Genomic DNA, 22,616 nt, shown 5'->3' with positions numbered 1-22,616 from the left:
AGTGAAAAGAAAACACCCGAACAGCCGGACTCACGACACATCCATCCTTTTCTTATGAGGTGGTAATTATGCAGGTAATTTTTACTCTGTTTGCGTGTTTGCTCAGTTTCATTGTCATCAATCCAATCCATGCTTTACAAATAAAAGGATGATTCTGCCCTGCTAATTACAAATGACTTTCTACTATTACCTCTTGCAAGTAACTGGGGCAGTTTCTGACCACAGACTGAATTTATCTTAATAGGTATGCCACAGACAGAATCAAGAAAACACTGCATAAGATGTAGAAACAGGGGTCTGTTTGAATGGGTTTGTATTCTATACGCAGCAACATAGCAAAAGTAGTTTAAAAGCTAACACTCAATTTTTCAGGGGAAGCTTTTCCCTCATATTCCTCCTCATTGTTTTTAACGAGGCCTTAGATTAAAGGTTTTGCATCAATTTGATTTCCAATTTTCTCACTATTCATCTCATTTAAATATCAGTGAGTCAAACAAGTCAAATGAGTTGGGTTGCGCCCAACAAAATGATAATGCCTAATTGATTTAATGCGGGGAACGGCAATTTAAAAACAGGAAATAACATTCTCACTTAACTGATATCACAGGGGCGCTGCACCGTGGCGACCTGCAGCACAGTTTGTCTGAGTCTGTAACATGGACTAGGACGTAGACTACATGAATACATAGGAGATGCAGTTGCGGCTGGTGCTAACAAATTTTTTTGGGGGGGGGCCCAATTTGCCATGGCACAGCACACCTGACAGCTGCTATAATGTCCACACAGTCACAGTTATTAAGAAGGACAATGTGGCCTATAGAAAAGCTATAGGCTTCATTGTCCGTAAAAAAAAAATTGTTAGCACCAGCCGCCACTGAGGAGATGTGCAGTGCACCGTATCTCCCGGACTACAAGTTGCAGCAGAGTATAAGTCGCACTCGGGGAAAAAACGCATTGTTGTGAGGGGGGGGGACATATTGTAGCGAACTCGGACCTTCCGCACCGCGGGCGACAACGTTAACCAGTCGACTAAAGGGTCCGACCGGTTAGCCAAGGGCTACCGAGCCTATTCATCCCTGATCGTTACTATATATATATGCTGCTGTAACCGGTTATTTTTTTGCCCGGTGCGGGATTCGATACGAATTGTACTGCACCACAAGGCGGCATCACTAACCGCTCGGCTAAAGAGTCAGACCCGTTAGCTAGGGGCTAACGTGTCGTATTAGTAGTTTACATTGCTTTGGTGTATAAATCGCATTTATTCATATGGTGGTACATAGAAACCGAATGAGTAGAATGGACATGCCAATTCAAATCATAGCAGGATGTTTAGGCCATTTTTATTTGAACCGCTGCCATTGCAAAGAACTGTGACCGTTGTAGTGGGCCAACTTTCGTACCGATTTGTGGCAAGTCGCGGAGTAACATTTACAGCCCCATTGACGTGTGTTGGCACCATAACAACTAACAGCAACCGCCATTTTCTTTTGAACTACTCAAATCGCCACGGCAAACAGTTCAATGTCCGTTCCACTCTCATTTAATTTTCATGGATGGTACAGTATTTTGGGCGGCACGGTAGCGCAGTGGTTAGCGCGGTCGCCTCGTAGCAAGAAGGTCCTGGGTTCGAGCTCCGGGGTAGTCCAACCTTGGGGGTCACCATGGGTCGTCCTCTGTGTGGCGTTTACATGTTCTCCCCGTGTCTGCGTTGGTTTCCTCCGGGTGTGTAGGCCCTGTGATGGTCTGGCGGCATGTCCAGGGTGTCTCCTCGCCTGCCCCTCAGTGACGCCTGGGATAGGCTCCAGCGACCCTGGGAGCGGGATAAGGGGTTTGGATAATGGATGGATGGTACAGTATTTTCAATTGAGTCACAAGATTAAACAGTGCCATCTAGTGGCCTTAGCTGAAATGCAGTGCATTCGTCCGATAAAATTACATTGTACATATCGCTTTGAAATATAAGTCGCAGGACCAGCCACACGAGTAAAAAAACAGCGATTTATAGCCCGAGAAATACGGTAATCACTATTTATTTTTATTGCAATAGTTGGTATACGGTTATTGACATGCACTATACGCCTGCTTGGACTGTGATAATATCCATGATGGCTGCTTTAGATGATCTTGGACTACTGGTGTTTTTGTTTATCTGATGTGGTTTTAATGTGTCTATATGCTCTGTGCTGTACCACAAATTGCCTCTTGGGGGACATTAAAGTTTTCTAAGTAATGCTCTATTTTAATGAATCAGAATTCATCCAATTGTAATAAACAGCTCCCACTACTTCTGTTACTACTACCACTACCACTGCTACTACTACTGCTGCTACTACTACTAGTAATAATAATAATAATAATAATAATAATAATGTAAACTAGTAATAAGACACATTAGTCCCTAGTTAACGGACCTGACCCTTTAGCCGAGCGGTTAGTGATGTCGCCTTGTGGTGCTGTACACCCCGTATCGAATACCGCACCGGGCAAGAAAATAACCGGTTACAATAACAGTCATATAATACAAAAATTGTGTAGCTCTTTTCTTGACAAACTTACAAAACGCAGGAAAACAAGAAACTGTCAGCTTTGAGCAACGTTTAGTTAGCTTTGTCAAAGAATACAAGTATAAGTATGAGAATAGGATGAAGCAATGATTTCTTGTGAATTTTGAAACGGCTCCCTGGTATCCCATTATCCAGATGAGGTTACGGCTTTGTTGGCAGTGGCGATTGTTCCAACAAATAATATGTGATTTCCCCATTGGTTTCTGGTGGAGATGTTAGCTCTCATTTATAGTACAATGTTAAATTTTAGCATCTTCCCATCCGCCTCATTGTAAGCTATGTATACGCCACGTGTTTGTTTGCAAATATATGTTTTCCTCCTTTTTTTCCCATCACAAAAGATCCCCCTGCTAATTTTGCTCATCTGCTCCCTAAGTTCACAGGTAAGCTCTCCATCACGGCATCATTGGACAGGATGAGGAAGAAAAAAAAATATCCCAGATTGTGGAAATCTCCTTCTCTTTAGAGGAGAAGAGGGGAGAGACTGAGAGGGAAAAGGAATGCCTTGCCTTCCTCATTACACTGCTGTCATTTACTCTTCATCCCCCGTACTCTTTAGTGGCATTAAGACGGGATGTAAATTTGACAGTTAACGCTGTTAGAAAATGGCTAGTTCAAGAAGGGCAGGAATTAGAGATGGGCATTAGGCGCTGATAAGCTCCTTTCCTCTGCTGCGGCGGCTGCTTAACATTCATGGGAAAGTCATCATCAAACAACGTTATCACAGCTCTGTTGACGGCTGAGGAACATCATCACTATGATAATTTTTTTTATAGCTGTGAGCCAAAAAAGCACTCTTTTATTTCAGCAGTTTGTTAATGAGATAGGAGCTTGTTGGTATGGGCGAATGCTAGCTTGCCACTCTCCAGCATTTGTTTGAGTTCCCCAGTCACCCCCCCCCCCCCGTGTCTCCCTCTCCTCCCCCACCACACTGTTTAATGTTGTGGGGGACAGGCATTTTATGTACTCCTTTCAAAGTACTGTGTACATTGCTGAAGGAGGCCCTTTATGTGTACCTTTGCAGATCAGTCGTTCAAAGAGAGGAAAACATGGCTGTATCAACAAACGGCCTCTTCTTCTTCTTCCATCCCTGTAGCTGGCACCTGTCAATCATCTGGGATCTGGCCATAGACCTGGGTTAAAGCAGTATGTTACTACTTATGGGGGTGAATAAACTCCCATATGCAATAAAAATGTAATAATTTCAACTGTTGGGTCATTAGAGCTGTAGCAATTTGTTTAAAAGGGGAAATGCACTCCATCAGCTAATATAAACTGAAGGACATACGTTGCACAGTTTCCCTTTTTTAACCTCCATTGTTCTCCTGACAGCTCATATCAAAGGTTTCGACAGCGCTGCTCTCTATTAGCAGCACAGCAATGCAGACAACGTGCAAGCTGCCAAGACAAAGCAGCTTTCTCTTGGATGGAGATGCCAACTGTGGGCTGTAGATACCAAAATCTGATTTTGGACTTATCACTGTTTGTGCTTGTGGAGTGGGTTAAGGGAGATTTAATCTTTTGAAATCCTTACCGGGGGAACTGACAAATCATATCTTACTTGCTCTAATTACTTCTAAAACTTTTTGTTTGCACTTCGGATATTGGAAAAGGGGAGGTGACGTGTGATGTGTCGGGTATCCTGGCATCGACTCATAACTTTATGACAATCACTTTGCAGTAAGTGGTTTACCGTTGGACGCGCTCCCAACAGGTTTAGGTCATGTCAGTTTATGTTGTGGGTTTGGAAAAGTTGCCAGAAAGCCAACACCGAAGGTCATAATAACCGCCCTTCACGGAAAGTGTGTCATTGTAGTGGAAAAAGCTCAACATCAGTCACTGATGTTGAGCTGCGTCTCAGTTATTTAAAGTGATGAAAACATCTGCAGTAATCTCGATTCCCAAGCATCATATCATCATATATATTATATAGTATCAGTGTGATAATATTGTAATTCATATGTCATTGATCCAAAGATATCATTTACATTAATAATAATAATAATAATTATATTGATATAGCGCTCAAAAATATATCGTAATGTGATACTCAAGGCCCCTTCAGAGGTAATATAGCAGCTATAAAAGACACCCACTCCTTGGCTTTTTTAACAGACGTTGTTCCAAATCAAATATTAAAAAAGGTCGCTGAGGAGTAGTTAGCGTCCAAATGGATCATTGTCTAGATTACATCTTCCACCTCTTTCCCATCTCATTGCCCCGCCCACATACCGTATGACCTTTCAGACTGCTGGGACTTCACACCATACAGTATATGGGAAACTTCATACAGGCTATCAGCCCTACAGCAAGTCTACCTAGACCCAGCATGTAATACCATGTATGGAGAGCGAGAGAACCGGGGTACAAGCAGTCAATTCAGTGCATGAATATAAACATAAAAGCATATCAGAAAGTTTATCGAGCCAGATCAGAACAAACTAGCTAAACATTATCAGAGCGCAGGTTCAATTTATCTGCGCATCCAGGGTCTATGACATTTTGCTGAAAAGCTTTGCACTTTCCCAAAGGCACTGGCATACATCGGCACCTAAAACATTTCTCAAGTGGTATTATACTTTGTATTACTATGAAGTATTACTCAGCAGGTGTACATTAAGGTGGTGCATTATAATGGTTAATGTCAATAGAACAAGTTTAGTTGTTGGACACAGGGATGCTGCAAAGAATTCTGGGCTCTCTGACAAGATGTGATGTTGGACCCCCTGACCACACACATCTAACAATATACTACCATGATATCTGTCTAAAGGTGTCCCCTTGTGGTTGGACAAAACCAGAAGAGAAGAAACTTATTCATTCTTTCAGTAAAATGAATCAGAATAGGGCTCAGCTTGGTCAGTTCACTTCCATTTTTCAAATCTGATCAAAGAGGGTGGGAATGAAGGAATGAAAGAAGGAATGAAGGAAGAGGGGGCGTGCGCTTGAGCCAGGGAGAGGGGGCCAACTTTGAATGTTGGGTTTACAAACTGCAACCGACAAATTCTACTCATTATGCCTTTAAAGGTGCTATGTACGAGATTTAGCACATTATATACCAGCAAACTATTTGCTATGTAAAGAGATAGTGCAGTAATGGCGTCCTGAGCAGAGAATGAGGTCAAACTCCTTGTGTGTGTGTGTGTGTGTGTGTGTGTGTGTGTGTGTGTGTGTGTGTGTGTGTGTGTGTGTGTGTGTGTGTGTGTGTGTGTGTGTTGTAATCCGAGTTTCTCTGTTCTTTGTTTTGGAAGCCGGTCCGGCCGCGCGTGTGTTAGCGCATGTGCGGTAGCTAGCGTCAGCCGCATAGCTAGCAAGCTAACATGGGTTTAGGTCAATCAGCAGATCAAAGAAATAGCTCCTTACTGAGCGGAATACGTTACTATTGTTGCATTGGTGTCACTTTTCAGAGAAAACCATAATTTCAAACACTCTTATGGTCGGTTCAAATGTATAGTATTTTCAAACATTCCAACTCTCCCCTTTGCTGGATTACGCAAATTCAGGGATTTGGCCCCACTATTTATGGGGTTGTTCTGCTCAACCTACACTATTCCAGATCAATCGCTCTACCAAAAAAAGTGGCTGCAACCCAGTGTTTTATTCCGCAAAAAACCCATGCCTTATGCAGAGACTTTAGGAAGGCATTAGAAAGAGGGTGTGCACCCATCCCTCTGATGCTGAATTCACAACTGCAGGGTGGCGGCCATTAGTAAACAAACATGAACATAAAATAAAAAAGAGACAAACCAGTCTAGCATAATGTCTTTTTACATTTTAAAGACTGAGCTAGACCCGTGTTTTTGGACTATACCGGAAAAGACAATCAAGCAAACAAGTTCCCATTTCACACTTTGTTGGGAGTTATGAAAGGTTAGAAATACTGAAAAATCCCTGCGTTTCCTCCGGCTCAGCCAGGCGTCTCCGGGAACGTAATTGGTAATGTTCCTGGGTGGGGAGCCAGTCGGGGTGTCATATCCAGTAAGTGACTCCTACAGGTTGTGGGGTTCCTGTACAGCTGCAGGTGATTGCAGGGGAAATAGCGTGAGCCTCTGCTCGTGTTATTCAGGGGAGAAACCTGCAGCTTGCAGTTGGAGAGAAACCGTCGCCAATGTACATGGTCGTCTTCACCCATCCTCCCCATCCGCCGTAGGGGCTGTGGACGGCAGAAACCTTAGGGGAGCAGAGAAATGGACAAGCAAACTGGGAGAAAGGGGTAGAAAATCCCCCCCCCCTCCTAAAAAAAACCCAAAACAAAACAGAAATACTGGAAAAACTCATTTGGTGTCACCCTCTGGCGCTCTATTACTAATGCCTTTGTTCACAACTGTGTTTGTCTTGATACACTGGAAAACACAAGTTGCAGAGAGAATATTTTTTCATGCACATGTAAAACTCGGCGAGAATAAACTTCAGATTGACATAGCCCAAATAAACTGGCCTCCAAGACCCTTGTGAAGTTATTTTAACCGCCCTTTGTCAGCTAGTACTTACTTTATTTGGCAGTATTTTGAGTTATGCTCCCCTGATTGTAGAACCAAGGGAGAGAAATGGGTAGACCATGTCCAGCCCTCTGTACGCTGTTAATCAGAAGGATAGGAAGAACTGGGCGCACTGACAACAAATACAAAATGTACAAATGTATGAAAAAATAACAGATACGGTAACCATTGGTAATAAAATAAAGGTCAGTGTTCAAACAACTGAAGAGGAGCTGCTCCAATGACCATGTGCCACACCCTCCTCATTATATTCTTCATATATCTTATAATACCATTATAATTCTGTTATCCTCTTTCAATGTTGTATCCTGTAAATTGTGTAAACACAGCACCCATTGCACGCTGTCCGTCTTGGGAGAGAGATCCCTCCTCTGTTGCGCTCCCTGGGGTTTCTTCATATTTTTTCTCCCTGTTAAAGGTTTTTTTTAGGGAGTTGTTCCTTACCCGATGCGAGGGTCTAAGGACAGCATGTCGTGTTGCTGGAAACCCCCCTGAGACAAATTTGTAATTTGTGATATTGGGCTATAGAAATAAAATTGATTTGATCTGACAATATATGATTGAAAAAAACAAAACAAAAAACATTTCAGTCACTGGGACATTCCTAATCAGCACATTTAGTAACATCTTGAAAAATTCAGGAGAGGAACAAAAAGTTTGGTAAAACAATAAAAAAAAAATCATTCAGCTTCAATACACATTTTCTGCAATAATAGTTGTGACGCTACTGTTATCGCATAGGTTGTAGGATTTGTTACTGTGAAAAATTATGACCAAAATCTCCATGTCCATCAAAGAAACTTAGGGTTAAATTAACTTTGCCATTTTTAGGTAGTAAATGTGTAAGACTGTGGTACATTGCTTCATAGGAGAACATGGGGTAAGCCTGCTTGGTTCACCTTCTCAAACTCAACTTCCAAAAAACCAAAATTTATGACTAAGAAATGTCATCATGGCTTTTGTTGACACACTGCTCTTACTCCAGACTGAATTTTTCTCCCAGCGCTGCTGCATTTGTATTTTACACCCATTACTTAAACACACTGTCAAAATCCCCGGTTACCTTCATCAATCTTGCATTGAGCTGTATCTGTCATCCTCCTTTCCTCTTGCCCTTGCCCCTTTTATTCACTTCATTACCCTTACCCATTACCCTGGATTACCTTTTCTGAAATAGCTGTAACTCTGAATTGAGGTCAACTGCCAAATCCATCAAAAAAAGTAAATAATGCAAATCGCCCCACCACTCCTTGCTAAGCACAGTGGTCTGGTTTCATCTTGTGGAGCCGGGTCAAAAAGCTTATACTAGTATCTCCAGCAACTATTTCTCTCCTAATCAATTTGCAGCGATTCTCTAAGGCTCGAATAAGAATTCCCGGAGGAGAAAAAGGCTACGGAATAACAGCTGACCAATCTGGAAGTGGAAATAAATGCAAAAATAGATCGCAATGTGTTTTTATGTGGCAGTTCGTTTCTGGGGCGTTTACAAGGCCTAAAGGCTGTCATGTCTGGTCCGTTTAGGTTTTTTCCCTAGATAATTAATAACTAATCAGTAGAGATGCACTCAAGAAAGGGTTCACGATAGTTGACGATAGAGTTAGATAGAGCTGTACTTGAAATTTCAATTTACTCTGAAGACACGGCACATCACCCAAACGACCTCCCAGAGACACCACGTTTCCCACATATCCAGCCTCCCTGCAGCTGCGTTGCTTATTTTTTCGATGGATATTTTGCTACTAAACAATTTTGTGTTACACGGTATCAGTTACAAAGAGGCTGTGTGAAAGCCAGCTAAAGCGCCCCTCATAATGCATAGCTTATTAATTTGTAATTAGCAGGTTTAATGAAACTGATACTGCTATATTAGTTATTAGGTGTACAGTTTCAACAGAAACAAATCCACTCATTCAGTACAATAAAAGTGTCCACATGAAAGAAGTAAAGTGAGGAAGCAAAGAGCATTGAAGCTAACGAAGTGTATTACACACTTATTAAAGTAATTTTCACTTTGCCTTGCAGACCTGTCCAAAAATCACTTTTAAATTGTCATTGTCCTCCAAGGTAGGCTATGTGGATGTTTTTCCCCCCGTTAACTTTGAAGTAAGCGCAAAAAACCTATAGGTAGGTAGGGGGGGGGGCATCAAATAATCAGCAACTTCAAAAAGCGTGCTGCCACTTAGCACTCCCAAAGCTAATGTCCCCGAGACATTCAAAATGGAAATTATTCAAACTCATTTAGTGGCAGCAAATTGGTCTAAGTTCAATCAGAAAACAGACTGACACTGAACAAGAAGTGCAGCCTAATTATACTTGTTTGTCAAATGAAAATTTCATTTGGGCAGAAATGAAACCTTTGAGCAACTTATTTTAAGGTGAGCTCCTAGTTGTATTATCAGCTAAATGCAGTAAAATCCATAATCATATGATGATAATGAAAATGGAGCCAATGTTAACATTCAGGCTTCCAGGGCCCCAGGCACGTGGTGATAAAAATTAAGTACCATAGTCCTCTGCCAGGCACGCTGACACCCGGGCTGGTCTTTAGCCTCTTAGATGCGTTTTTGCATTTTAAAAACTTTATCAAAGCACTGTTGCAATGTGGAAAATGTCAACGTGAAATACACTGAAGGCAAATTGGAATTTCATTAATGGTAAAATTATTGCTTTTGACTGATGTATTACTATGCTTGTTAAAAACTGGAGAGTGGAACGCTCGTCTGTCTAGTCGGCGGTCTCGCCTTCTCTTGTCCCATGCTATTTGCTGAAAGTTAGAGATCTACTTTCCAACTGCAAATGGGAAAAAAAACGAAGTAGCTAAAGTCCACAAAGTGAAGCCTATCCGGTGAAGACATTCATTTGTGAGTACATTAGTGCTATCTCTCTCCTGTGAAATCCATATGAAGCTATGGAGCTGCTAGAGGAGAATGTGAAAGGATGGAGAAGCTAACAAAGAGTCTTTTGTGTTAGATCAAATCAACATTAATGTACAAGCAGCTTCATTCATACTCTATCAAGCCCCTATGTTATCACTGAGCTGCCGTTCATCCAGTTGCAGACCAACACAATGCGGTTTTGTGCTGCAGCACAATAAGGCGTCTTCTCATTGTTAAGGGTAGTAGCATGAAGCTGTATATTAACTATTGTCTGCCACAGCACAGGGCTGAGCAGCGATTACTTGCAGGCCTCTGAGATCGCAGTGTGTGCTGGTTCCACAAAGGTAAATAGACCGACCCCAGTGTGAAAGTATCCGTTCACCTGCACTCACTCAGGAACCCGGCGGTGTTTATTGATTTACGTTTTAATCTTCTGCGTGTCAGTGACGGCAGAACAAATGGAAGTGGCTTGACACGGGGTGGACATTCTCTATCATCAGGGGAAGACAACAAACCAACTTGAATGGGGTCCTCGTGTGTACATGTGGCTTTGTATCCTGCAAGACCTATGTGAATATTACAGATAATTAAAATATTCCATTACCATTCGAGTAAAGGGCTGCAGAGGCCCTATGGATATCTTTATTGGCTGTCTACATTTTGAAACTTTCTTTTGAAACTATCTTTATTGGCGGTCTGCATTTTGAAACTTTTAGTAATCCACATGACCCCCCGCGTTGTCTATCATGAACGCTGTTCACCATGAGTGAAGAAAACATCCCAAGTAGATGTGAAACACTGTGTGCCCACATGTTCTGTGGGAGAAATGGGTCAGTGTTCTGTTTCAAAATCAGTGTGGTATAATTATTTCACTAAATTTGTTGTTTGAGGCTGAGGTTTTATTTTACAAAGGCATCTGGGACGCCTTGAAATCTGACAGCGAGCGATATGATTCAATCCTGATGTTACCATCTACAATGCATTTCAGCATACTGTATAGCATATTGTACAGCATACTGTATAGCATATTGTACAGCATACTGTACAGCATAATGTATAGCATATTGTATAGCATACTGTATAGCATATTGTACAGCATACCGTATAGCATACTGTATAGCATATTGTATAGCATACTGTATAGCATATTGTATCCATGATAGAAACTAAGTAAATGTCCCAGATAGACAACATGAAGTAGACATGCAGTTTTGTGCTGAAGCACAGGGTTTATCCAGCACAGGTTCACCACCAAAGTGTTTTGGTTTACAACCTGTATCGAGGATAATTTAGCTTTATTTACCAGTCATGTTGACTTAAATTAAAAATCCTCCTTTCCCTAAAAAAAAAAAAAAAAAAAAAATCTCATGTCATATTCATGGTATGTAATTTGAGGTACATTTGAAATGCTTTCAGTGGACTCTTGGTGTCAAGAGTGGTTTTTTTTTTAACCTGCATCATCTATTGTTTATATTGTCCTCAGTTTTGCTTTGCCGAGTTGCATCCAAAAATATTGTAAATGCTCAATAAATCCCCACCTATGACCACACATTAATCCTTACTACTATAAACGTTCCACTTAGCAGCCAGCTTTGTCTGGCAACTGTTAAAGAGCTGCATTGCTTGGTGGAAGGAAAATGCCGTTACTGTAATTATAATCATTATAATCATTACAATTATAATTGTTGTTGTATTTGTTAAACATTTGCATTCTCTCTTTTTAATTGCAGTGGCGTGTTGCTGCTGCCACTCTGCAGACTGTGTTTGCAGAGCAGCTCAGACGCTTTAAAGCACAATGCAAACGGGCTTCCACGGCTCATCACGGCTTATTGTTTTCAACCGCTCCCCTGCGTGTGTCACTCTTTATGTCACGCACATTTCCAGGGTCCATTTGCTTATCACGTGCGTAGTATTTCTGATTTCAGTACACCTGATTAAAGAGATAGGAAAGACTGGAGACGGACCTGGAGAACGGCTGCCATAAATGTAAAAAAGAAAAAAGAAAAAAAAAAGGCCTCTCTTCTGTTTGGAGGTATCATAACTAACATCGGCATCATTTCTCTGTGACCTGGTACGCTGAAAGGAAACAAAACTTCCTTAAATGAGACGTCACAGCAGCTGATGACTCCTGTTAACTGACTACTAACCATTGCGAAAGCAGATTTGACTTTCCATGATGTCTAACTAGTTGACAAAAAAAGAGGTGAGAATTTGTTCTGAAATTGAAAAAGGCACTAAGTGTGTTCCTCTCCTTATTCAACATACATATGTAATTCTGTTGCTTTCATCTCCACCTTGACTTGTTAAAGACGCTGTTCGAACCCTTTTGTGTGAGCTCATGGGAACGCCATCCATCCAGCAAATCTTCGCTGCCTAATGAAATCCATGCTCCTTCTGTAAACACATAGATCCCATGTAAATTCAATTCACAACAAAACCAAATGATTAACAAAAGCATTTTCTTGGGATTTATTCTAATACAAAAATAGTCACAGAAAACTTGAGACTGTTAGTTCGAGATTTCTTGTTCGTTTTTACTTCCACACACTTGTCTCCGGGCATGGATGGTGGTTGGGTATATCCTTTCGGTTATCATCTCATTGTTATCAGTGACAGAATGGCAGAGAAGAGTTCATGGAGAGATGCGGCAAAAGATTACAAACTAAGAGTTTACAACTACTAAAAACAAATTAAGGTGGAAATTACATACCGTTGAAAGCAACAGTTTATGAATTATGATGGATTCCTCTTCATTAAGATGGAAAATTGTAATTAATCAATGTCAGATTAGTTGAGGAAAACATTTTTTTGTTTTTTTACAGTCACTCATATACAGCAAGTAAATCGGTGTTATCAAGCCCTGTATCTCACTTTGAGATGGAGACCATTTTAGGTAAGCTGATAATTACTGGCGAATCAAAGCAGTGTAACTTATGTCAATCCGGAGAAGCCGTGGCAGTACCCTCCACTGGTTATCATCAATAGAATGTGTACATTTAGACATCACTGACAAGTCACATTTCTACTTGGTGTTCTGCTTTAGGCTTTCATTAATGTGAAGGAATTTTACATCACAAATTGTTGTCACTCTTCTCATCTCGTTTAATGACACTATTAATTGGATCTGTAATGATGTTTTAAGCAAACTTATTTCAAAACACATCTTTCAGGCAACGGCCTTCGTGATAACAATGAATCGCACATGTCTGGCATACAGTAGTTGCTGATGAGCTGCCAAGGAGCTGTGCAGTATTTGCTGTGGAGCACTGACCTCTTGTGCTGCTTTGTGGAAGTGCAAAAACCATGCTGTTTTTTGGCAACGGTGATATCAACAAACTGTCTTATGAGCGTTCAAATTCATATATGTAAGATTAAAGTGCATTAAAGTGTCTAAAAAGGACTAGACCTATGTTATATATAAAATTTTGTTTAAAGAAACACTCAATGCTAGGGAAAGTGCTCAACAAATAAGGAGCAAAATAATCCATTGAGTCAAGTAAATTCTTTATGAGAAAGTACAAGTCTGTTTCATGCCATGTAATGGATATATATATATATATATATACATACACACACATATTTATATATTTATAGTTGTTTTTTTCGGAAACCGTCAATGGTGTTGATAAAAGTGCTCAACAAATGAGGAGAGGAATATCAATATAGATGTCGGAAGCACGAAACAAGCTTGTGCTGTTATGTATTGAACGTTTTTTTCCCTACATATCAATATAGATGTAGAAAAAAATATATCTATCTATCTGTCTGTCCATCTATCCATCTGTCTGTCTGTCTATATTTCTAGTTTTGTACTTACATTATCCCAATGTATCCCTATGTTCAAACCCAGAGAAAAGCGTAATATCGCTCAAGGTAACGGCCATTTCATTTGGTCATTTGGTCGCCTGTCAATGGCGTCATACCCCCTTGGCGCATGCGTGACACATCTTCGGCTGGCTCAGATCGGGTAGTGACAGCCAGAACTCGCGGCTGTTTCATTAGAATGGCATGACATAACACGAATAAACGCGACTAAACATAACGTGAATAAAACTTTGAAACACCACCTCGTCCGTGAACACGATTTCTCCCTGCGTCACGTCAGCTAGACTTTAATCGGCGAAGGTGGTTGTTTAACAATGGAGACAACAACTCCCATGATCCCACGCTACTTCGTGACGTCTACAAACGCCGTTTTATGTTGACGTTTTGATTGAGAGACCCCTAGCGGCAGACGATCACTTACTGTGCGTTTAAATATTTTCTGATCTAAAAAAAAGAAAAAAGAAAAAAAGTGCTTGGTTCTAGGAGATACTCTCGACAGTTCTTCCAAACAAAATGCTCGCTGAACTCCTTGGGCGGCCTCCAAAAATCCCCCCCATAAAGAAGTCCTTATCAAACAGGAGCTCCGCCAACTCTTACGGCAAGAAAAAAGAAAAAAAAAAGAAAAGAAAACGAAGGGTGAATATCTGCACTGCGATTAACCCAAGTTCCACTTCTTCTTGCTACTGGGGCTAACTTAGACAAATCATAGCACATGGCGTAGCGCCAGCTGACAAAACAATGGGGCCTGTCACTGATAGTCTCTCAGAGTCTCCAAGATAACTTTTGGAGGCATGCCACTCTTTCCTATCAAGAATCTACCGAATAGGTTCACAATGAAAGGTTCAGACCAACATTGTAAAGTACAGCAGAAGAAGACGTGCTGAAATTAGATTTTAAAGCGTGTGAATCTCAGTGGGATAGAGACAGAGAAACCACCTTACTTTCCATTCATGCCGCAAACAAATTGTCAAACCAGTTATCAGAAGTCCATTCATATTCTGCAGCCAGAAACACAGTGCAGACTCTGGTGCCCTTACTTCCTCATTGGTTTAGAGGAAAGCGGAAGGGGTTAGTTGCATGAGTACAACACTATATTCTGCTTCTCTCTGCAACACCATTAGCACTATGACTAAAGCACAACAGCACAGGCATGTGGTTGTGAACACCCAGAAAACTGACTCACATGCTTAATCGAAGACAGCATTTCTAGTTCTCTAAGCACATTGTTTTGCCATTTTTCTTCTCACTTCCACCTGCAAACAAAATCAGCTTATATCAAAATCAAACGAAAACAAGTTATGTGGCTGGACCATGTGAAAAGTCTGTCTGTACTGTTCATTACTATGCCACACACTGTACACCCCTAATCCTCAGACTTTGACAATATGCACTGCTGAAGATGTATTCATACGTATTTATAGGGTTTCTTTGCAGAAATTGGAGGCTAAAAAATGCAACTGGAGGAATTCAACGACGGGAGCAAAGACTTTTTAGGTGATCATCAGGATCTGTGAGGGTCCTTTAATATGCCACGGGAACTTTTCCTGAACTCTCCCCATACTTTCTCTCTCCTGTACGTGGCCCGAGTGTAAAGGATTAAACCCAATTCCTCTGCAGTCACCTGTGATCTTCTATAATTCTCAAGCTGTAAAATGTGCATTGAGCAACACAGGGAAAGCAAAGAAACGTGTGGAGTTTTGCAGATTGCCTTCGCTTTTGTTGATTCATCTTGTGAATCCATCTCTGTCAGCGCGATGAATCTTAATGAACCAGAAATCTGTCACATTTGCTCCACAATGAGGGTAGCTGGCAAACTTTCTTGCGAAAATGAAACTATTATCTTCAGCTAGACACGCACAGGGCTCAATATAAATAAATAAAGCCCCGGTTATCTATTGGCCAGCGTGATTACTGTAGCCAAAGCTGACATCCAAATTGACTGTCTTATCATGTCGAAGTGATTTCAGCTGAGTAGAGACAGTAGATGAAAGCAAAAGGATCTTTAAATAGTAGTTAAAGATGGCGGTCTGATAGCTTGTTCCACAACAGTTTTGATCAATGAACCATGCATTCAATATATTGCCTATTTAGATATGTGAGATTAACTTAACCGGTCCTTTAAATGGTTCATGAATTACATTTCCTGCTGTAGAGAGTGGTAATTTTACGGCCCCGTTGAATTTTTTAATGTTTGGGTGTATTTAAAATGCTCCAGATTTACAGTGACTTGAAAACGGCATATTTGAAAGAGTATCGCCCCCATTTAACTGGAAAGACCATTCGGAACCATGGCGTGTAGTGTTGCAAGATACTAAGCTGCTTTTTGAACATTAACCACAAATAAAAAACCTGTTAGTTATTCCGCATTCCTTTATCTGTGTTACACCCGGTTAGGAATAAACGGAGAAAAGGGTGACCATTTAGGGCCTAACACATATGGGTTTATCACTGTTGGCCCAGTAATTGAATTAGCGCCCTTATGGGACAGTACACTTTGTGCACCGCTTTGTGACTACCTGAACGTGCGTGAGGCGAGTCTGCGGTGCACGTGCACAACAAAGCGTGCCAGCTGGGAGCGCCCGCCGTGGAGGACGCCGCCGCCATTCCCCTCTTTACTAGTCAAGGCAGTGCTTGTTTAATAGTAATTGGAATCTTATCCCGCTGTTTGCTCATCATTTCCAGTGCACGGTTATTCTCCCCCTTAACTCCATTTAAGTTTTTAATAACATTTTAGAATATAGTTCCCATTTAGGTAAACAGAATCTGATTACCTTGATGGATTGAAAACGTATGTCTGACTCGACGGTGGTTTATTCGATTTATTTATCCAGGAGGCCTCGAATGGAGCCACGCTAACTGAGGCAAACAAGAGGTCGCTGCACCGTTCAGGAAGAGCGCTCGCGCACCCGCGCACGCACACACCGCCTGTATAGAAATATTTTTTAATGGTTTACTGAACCTGAGCGGTTTTGATATTTTGTTAGCCTCTGCACTTCTCTATTCTAATGTCAGCAAGAGACAGCAACAATAAAAATATTGTAATGTCCCTGAGATTTCATCTGCTCTGCCAGAAATGTATTTCCAAACCACTATTTGTACAGCGAGTAATGGCTGGTTATGACAATCCACGGGATGTTTTCATAATTGGTCCCATTTATCATTCAGGAGAGTTTGTAAGTGGGTATAATGAAAAACTGAATTTGCGTGCGCCCTGTGCCAGACACCAAACGAGCAGGAGTCTAAAAGTATTCGCCAATAGTTTTAGATTTCCCTCCCGCCATAAGCCTCCCATTGTTTTGAGGACCTGCTTTGCACAAGTGCTTGCCAGCTGCTTACCAAATGAGGTTATAGTGTTTCCCTATCAACTGTAAATTTCAATAATTTGTCGGAGGGGCCTCTCACTGTCAGTTTTTATCATATTATCAATGACGACTCAATTTTCCTCCGCCACTCTCAAGAACTGACCCCCGGCCCTATTACAGTCCTGTAATGAAGTGCAATGGAGTGGTAATTGGTCCACATTATACCAGATCAGGTAACATTAGACTTATTTTCTTATCACAATGAGTGCTCCCGGTGACTCACAATGAGAAACCAAACACAGTTCTTTTCTTATGCAGGCTGCCATCCAAATAACATTTCAGCTGGAGACCCCGTCCCATTTCAGTTTTCCATTTCAAGATTGCATTCCACGTCCCCGGGTTGTGCTTTGTTTCTAGTCCCCCCTCCCACCCCAACCCATTTAAGAAGTCACCCGAACGGCCCAGTGCCGATGTGAGGTAGAATTTTCCTAGGATGGGGAAGTACAGTAAACAAGCTGGAAACATGACCGTGGAGTTCGCCATATGAGATGTACAGTACCATCCTGTCCGTTGCCTCTTGTGCGGCCAGGTATCTGACCTCAGCTTGCTGCTTATCACTTTTGTCAGGTAATAAATGTCTAACTCTAATTTTATTCACATCCGGGGTTTTTTCTTCTTTTTTTTTTGTCCCCCCCCCCTTCCCCCCTCCCCCCAATTGTACTTGGCCATCCATCCATTATCCAAACCGCTTGTCCTGCTCTCAGGGGCGCGGGGATGCTGGAGCCTATCCCAGCAGTCATTGGGCGCCAGGCGGGGAGAGACCCTGGACAGGCCGCCAGTTCATCACAGGGCCCCAATTACCCTATTTTCCGAGCTGTCCCGGTCTCTGCTCCACCCCTTCTGCCGATCCGGGGAGGGCAGACTACCACATGCCTCCTCCGATACATGTGGAGTCACCAGCCGCTTCTTTTCACCTGACAGTGAGGAGTTTCGCCAGGGGGACGTAGCGCGTGGGAGCATCACGCTATTCCACCCAGTTCCCCCAACCCCGAACAGGCGCCCCGACCGACCAGAAGAGGCGGTAGTGCAGCGACCAGGACACATACCCACATCCGGCTTCCTACCCGCAGACACGGCCAGTTGTGTCTATAGGGACGCCCGACCAAGCCGGGGGTAACACGGGGATTCGAACCGGCGATCCGCTCACATCCGTTTTAATCGACGCGCAACATGCTCCTCCGTGAATTGAAGGGAAGTCGTTTCAGGAGCCTCGCAGTAATGGCACTCTCGAATTACAAGGTATGATTTCCAAAACGAACGGTCATCAGTCTTACAGGGCGGCTGTGTATTTTTTCCCCATCCCTGTCGAGTTGATACTGTGCACAAAAGGTTTCCACCGACCCCACTATCACGCCAACTTCTACTTCATCGGCCGTGTGCGAAATATGTTAAAACTGCTTCTCCCGAATCATTTACGCTCGCTCATCAATCCCCGTGACATCAGGCCGCATTACTACCATTCAATCAATCACTATCTCGGCGTCACCATCTCATTATTTATTCGTGGCGTGCACGTTAAGATTTATCAGAGCAACTATGTCTGACGACGTGGTTTCTCCCGGGCTGATGTGACTGCGCGGTGAACTTTACTGCGGAATGAGAGCAGGGCGGCCTTACATAAGGGCCCCCATATGCAGCGGTTTGACCGGCATCCAAGTCTGGCTCGAGCGGCTAACGAAAACAGCCCGCGATGGTGGATAATAAATTCATCACTGTACTATCGGTGGCGCGTATGATCGGTAAACAGCGGCGCACCGCTACCCCTCTGCGTCCACGCAGCACCGACGGCGCTGTTGCTAACGGACGTCATGCGGCCTAAATGAAAAAGTCGTCGGCGTATCTCAAAGCCCGCGGTGAACTTTTGTGCTCCGAGAGTCGGGATCTAAAGATCGCTTCTCTGAACTGACGCTAGCCATCGAGTAGGGTCAATCCGTGTGCTGAAAATACACAGAGGACTAAAAGACAGGATATTGGATAACAAGGTTAAAATATGCTGTTATTAAACTCAGGCTGCAGGGATTTGATTTGAGCCACCTAATAGATAGTGGTTTCAAGGGAGCCCAAACAAAAGGTAACGGTCCGGTCATGCTTATGGTAGCTAATAGCGGAGTTAGAAGAAATTAGGGGATTTCTTCCACAGGAAATTGTACTTAAAGACAGGTCATGGATCACCCTGCTCTTCACAGGCACTTTCAAACGGTCAGAAAGGGAACTTTTATTGCAGCCATTAAACGCTGCGCTGTTTTGGAGCGAAACAAGTCAAATCAGATATAAAACACTTACGGTTGTGTTATTGGAGGGAAATAAAGCAGATCGATGTTATGGTTGGAATACAAACGGATATCACCGTGACGCGGCTCAATAAACTCGCGATTCCAGAGCTGTAACTGAAGATACTGAGAAGTGAAAGGAAAGCACGCGTTCGTAATGTTGATGGCGACGAAGATAACGCCAACGCGGTGTGTCTTGAGGAGCACCGAGACACCATCGGACACCTGCACGTCGTCCCTGTTGCTGGCCGTGGCTTCGGCAAGTGTCTGGGCCTGCACCGAGGGGAAGCGATGCACAACAAATCACACCGCTGGCTGTTTGCATGATTGTGCTGGAAAATGCTGTCTGAGGTCTGCCGCAATAGAGTTTTCTTTAAGATAAATGTTAGACTGGCTCAAATTTTATGCCTATGAAACCATTTGGTGACCCTTCCTGCAGTGTAGGAACCGATGTCCTGCAAGATTTTATCTCAATAGAAAAGCCTCGACGCTGCATGAACAGAATAGCCCTCATAGATTATTAGTATGAATCAGCACCGACCTTTCCCTCTGAAGGTCTAGAATAGAACAGAATAGAAGAGAAGAGAATGGAATAGAACGGAACATAATCGAATAGAACAGAACAGAATAGAATGGAACAATAGAATAGAACACAATAGAATGTAAGTAGTAGTAGAACAGAACAGAATAGAATGGAAGAGAATAGAACAGAATAAAAGAGAACAGAATAGAATAACTTTATTTTTCCAAAAGCAACTTCATGAGTTTGAAAGTTTCATGAGTTTGAAATAGATAAACAACATCAGTTAAATAACATAAATATACAAATGATTATAATGTCTATGTCATAAAATAACAATAATGTATTGTTGGTCCAAGCCATGTCAGCGCACCACGTCCTGCGTCACACGAGATCAGTTAGATCTCAATGGGACACAGGCAGCCGAGCCTCTCGACACCTGTTGGCAGTTGATACTGCATTTGTCCTTTTGACCTTTGTCTCATCTTGCATTGTACTGACTGCAACTTCTTTTAAATGTTTCTTGTACGTCATTCAGACCTGTTGCATTGTTAAGGCTTACATCATGTTAGCAACAGTTTTTGAAACATCAAACATGACAGGAAATTATTGTCATGAGGTTCCTGCCAAACCTATCAGTCAGCATTCACTCAGTGTTACTTAGAATTTCACTTTTGAGTCATAACAGCTCACATAATGCCTGGATGTTACTCTCAGCATGATTATGGGCTGGTTTCTCGGACACAGACTAAGCCTAGTCCTGCACTAAACTGACTTCTGAAGATAAGAAACAGGCCCAACACGGAACCGTGTTGTGGGCTGTATTGTATTGTAGTGTCCATTGGCTGTATTGTAAGTGATTGTGTACTGACCTCTGGTGGCGAGATGGGTGTATGACAGGGCTCCGTGCATAACTGTAGTCCACTGACTTCCGGTTTCTACTGCAGCGGTCATACCAGTTTCCTGTTTGTTGGCGCGCGTTATTGACAATGGCATATACAGCACGCATATACAGTATCTTTAATTAAACAAACTGTACATATATTTGAAACATTTCCAAAATGCTTTGTCTCCCTGTCTGCCTGCATGCACCTGTCATGAGCAGGCTGCACTGTTGCAATTCTCTATTTATCGGTCTTCTAAACCAAACAACCCACAGATTACAATTTATCCAGATCTCAGCCACACCCGCATGTAGCAAGGACAAGATCAAACCAGACCACGCTACTCCAGTCCTCTAAAACCTTCACCGGCTACCCGCTGCTTTCAAAGCCCTGTTCTTGGTTTACAAAGTCCTCGCCGCTCCGGCTCCTCACCACGTGTCAGACACGCTGTCACTCTACAATCCCAGCAGACGTCTCCGGTCACGCGCGTGCGTGCGTGTGTACGTTTAGTTGCGTGTGATGTCCTTCTTTGTCCCGTGAGGTGTCTGACCTCACACACTCAAAAATAGAGAAGCGCTTTTTTCTACACAAGGGTACAATTTCCACAGATGTGTCATCAAAGTTACTTTTAGCCAAAATGATCAAATAAGGACGCAATCGCCGGATTTTATAAAGGCGTTGTGAGAAATAAATACAGGATACATCCCAGAAAAGCGGGGGAAAGCAGGTGGTTTTTCAACACGAAGTGGGGATCTGGGTGGTGCGTGTAATCTGCAACGGAAATGCTCCGCTCTCCCGCGCGGCTTTCTGCGTTTACCCGAAGAAGAAGGCGCGTTGTGCAGGAGGGGAGAGGGGGGGGCGGATGTGGGAGACGGGGTGTATTTCGGGGGGCAGAAGGTTCACATTTACCACTGATCTGCCCTTGCCGTTTTCCACATCATTTTCAGGAAATGTTGAATATTCGGTATTTTGATATCCGCTTGTAAAAAAAGAAGAAGCGTTGTTTACTTCCGGAAGCCCCCCACAGTACAGGAGAGGATAGACAGAGTAAAGGACGCGTTTAGATTTATTTATAGATTATTTTTCTCTTCGTCTTCAGAAGAATGTGGTCATTACATTCTGGACCGAGGCGGTCACCTATGTAAGGCCCCCACGGTCAGGTTTGGTGGAGGTGAATGGCTGATCTTGTAATGCTGCTTTATTCCAGCAAACCTCGTTGGTTTTTATTTTATTTTCTCCCAAGTCTCCCCGATATATGTACTTTTCATTGCTCTGGTGTGCACGCTTTACCTTTCCCAAAATGTACAAAGTTACTGTTTATTTTATTTCTTTATCATATTGTCATAACTATATATTGTAACGTGCATGGATAAGAAGACACGCTGGCCGCTGGCCCGCGGGTCTGACCCTTTGGTCGAGCGGTTAACGATGTCTCCTGCGGTGCGGGCGATACGGGTTCGCTTCTCGGCCGCGGCAGTTCCTGTGGTTGCGTTGTCCCCCGAATTCGCTACAATATGTAATCTGGAGACAGCAGCGGAAATAGAACTGCTTCTGTCTTGATGTAAGTTTGGTGTTATGTACTGCTGTCCAGAAATAAAGAACTAGAAAACAAAAAAACTGGTAGGTCACTTAGTGTGCACCTAAGTGTTCTTTTGAAGGTATGAATGGTATAAAAAGGGACTTGCATGAAAGAGTACTGTGTTGTGCCTGTGTAGGGTACAGTTCCGGTGACAGCATTTGTACTGCAGAAGGAACCATTCTGCTCCACCTTTGCTCCGAGGGAAAGCAGATGGTTATAGAGGAGGGCATGAGA

General features: G+C 42.6%; 1 long non-coding RNA gene across 1 annotated transcript in view; it reads right to left on the bottom strand.

Moving 5' to 3' along the window:
• Nucleotides 1–80: 80 nt before the first annotated feature.
• The window catches only part of LOC130122666 (uncharacterized), a 24,339-nt gene continuing 1,803 nt past the window's right edge, over nucleotides 81–22,616 (bottom strand). Inside the window, exons 2-3 of the long non-coding RNA XR_008811257.1 lie at nucleotides 3,584–3,700; nucleotides 81–1,813 (exon numbers count right to left, since the gene is read on the bottom strand). This is a non-coding gene — a long non-coding RNA (uncharacterized LOC130122666). The remainder of the gene's footprint in view (nucleotides 1,814–3,583; nucleotides 3,701–22,616) is intronic.

Source organism: Lampris incognitus, chromosome 13 (genome assembly GCF_029633865.1).
Source record: "Lampris incognitus isolate fLamInc1 chromosome 13, fLamInc1.hap2, whole genome shotgun sequence".
Lineage (NCBI taxonomy): Eukaryota > Metazoa > Chordata > Actinopteri > Lampriformes > Lampridae > Lampris > Lampris incognitus.
Note: the sequence above shows the minus strand (reverse complement) of the source record. Positions and strands in the feature narration are given on the sequence as shown.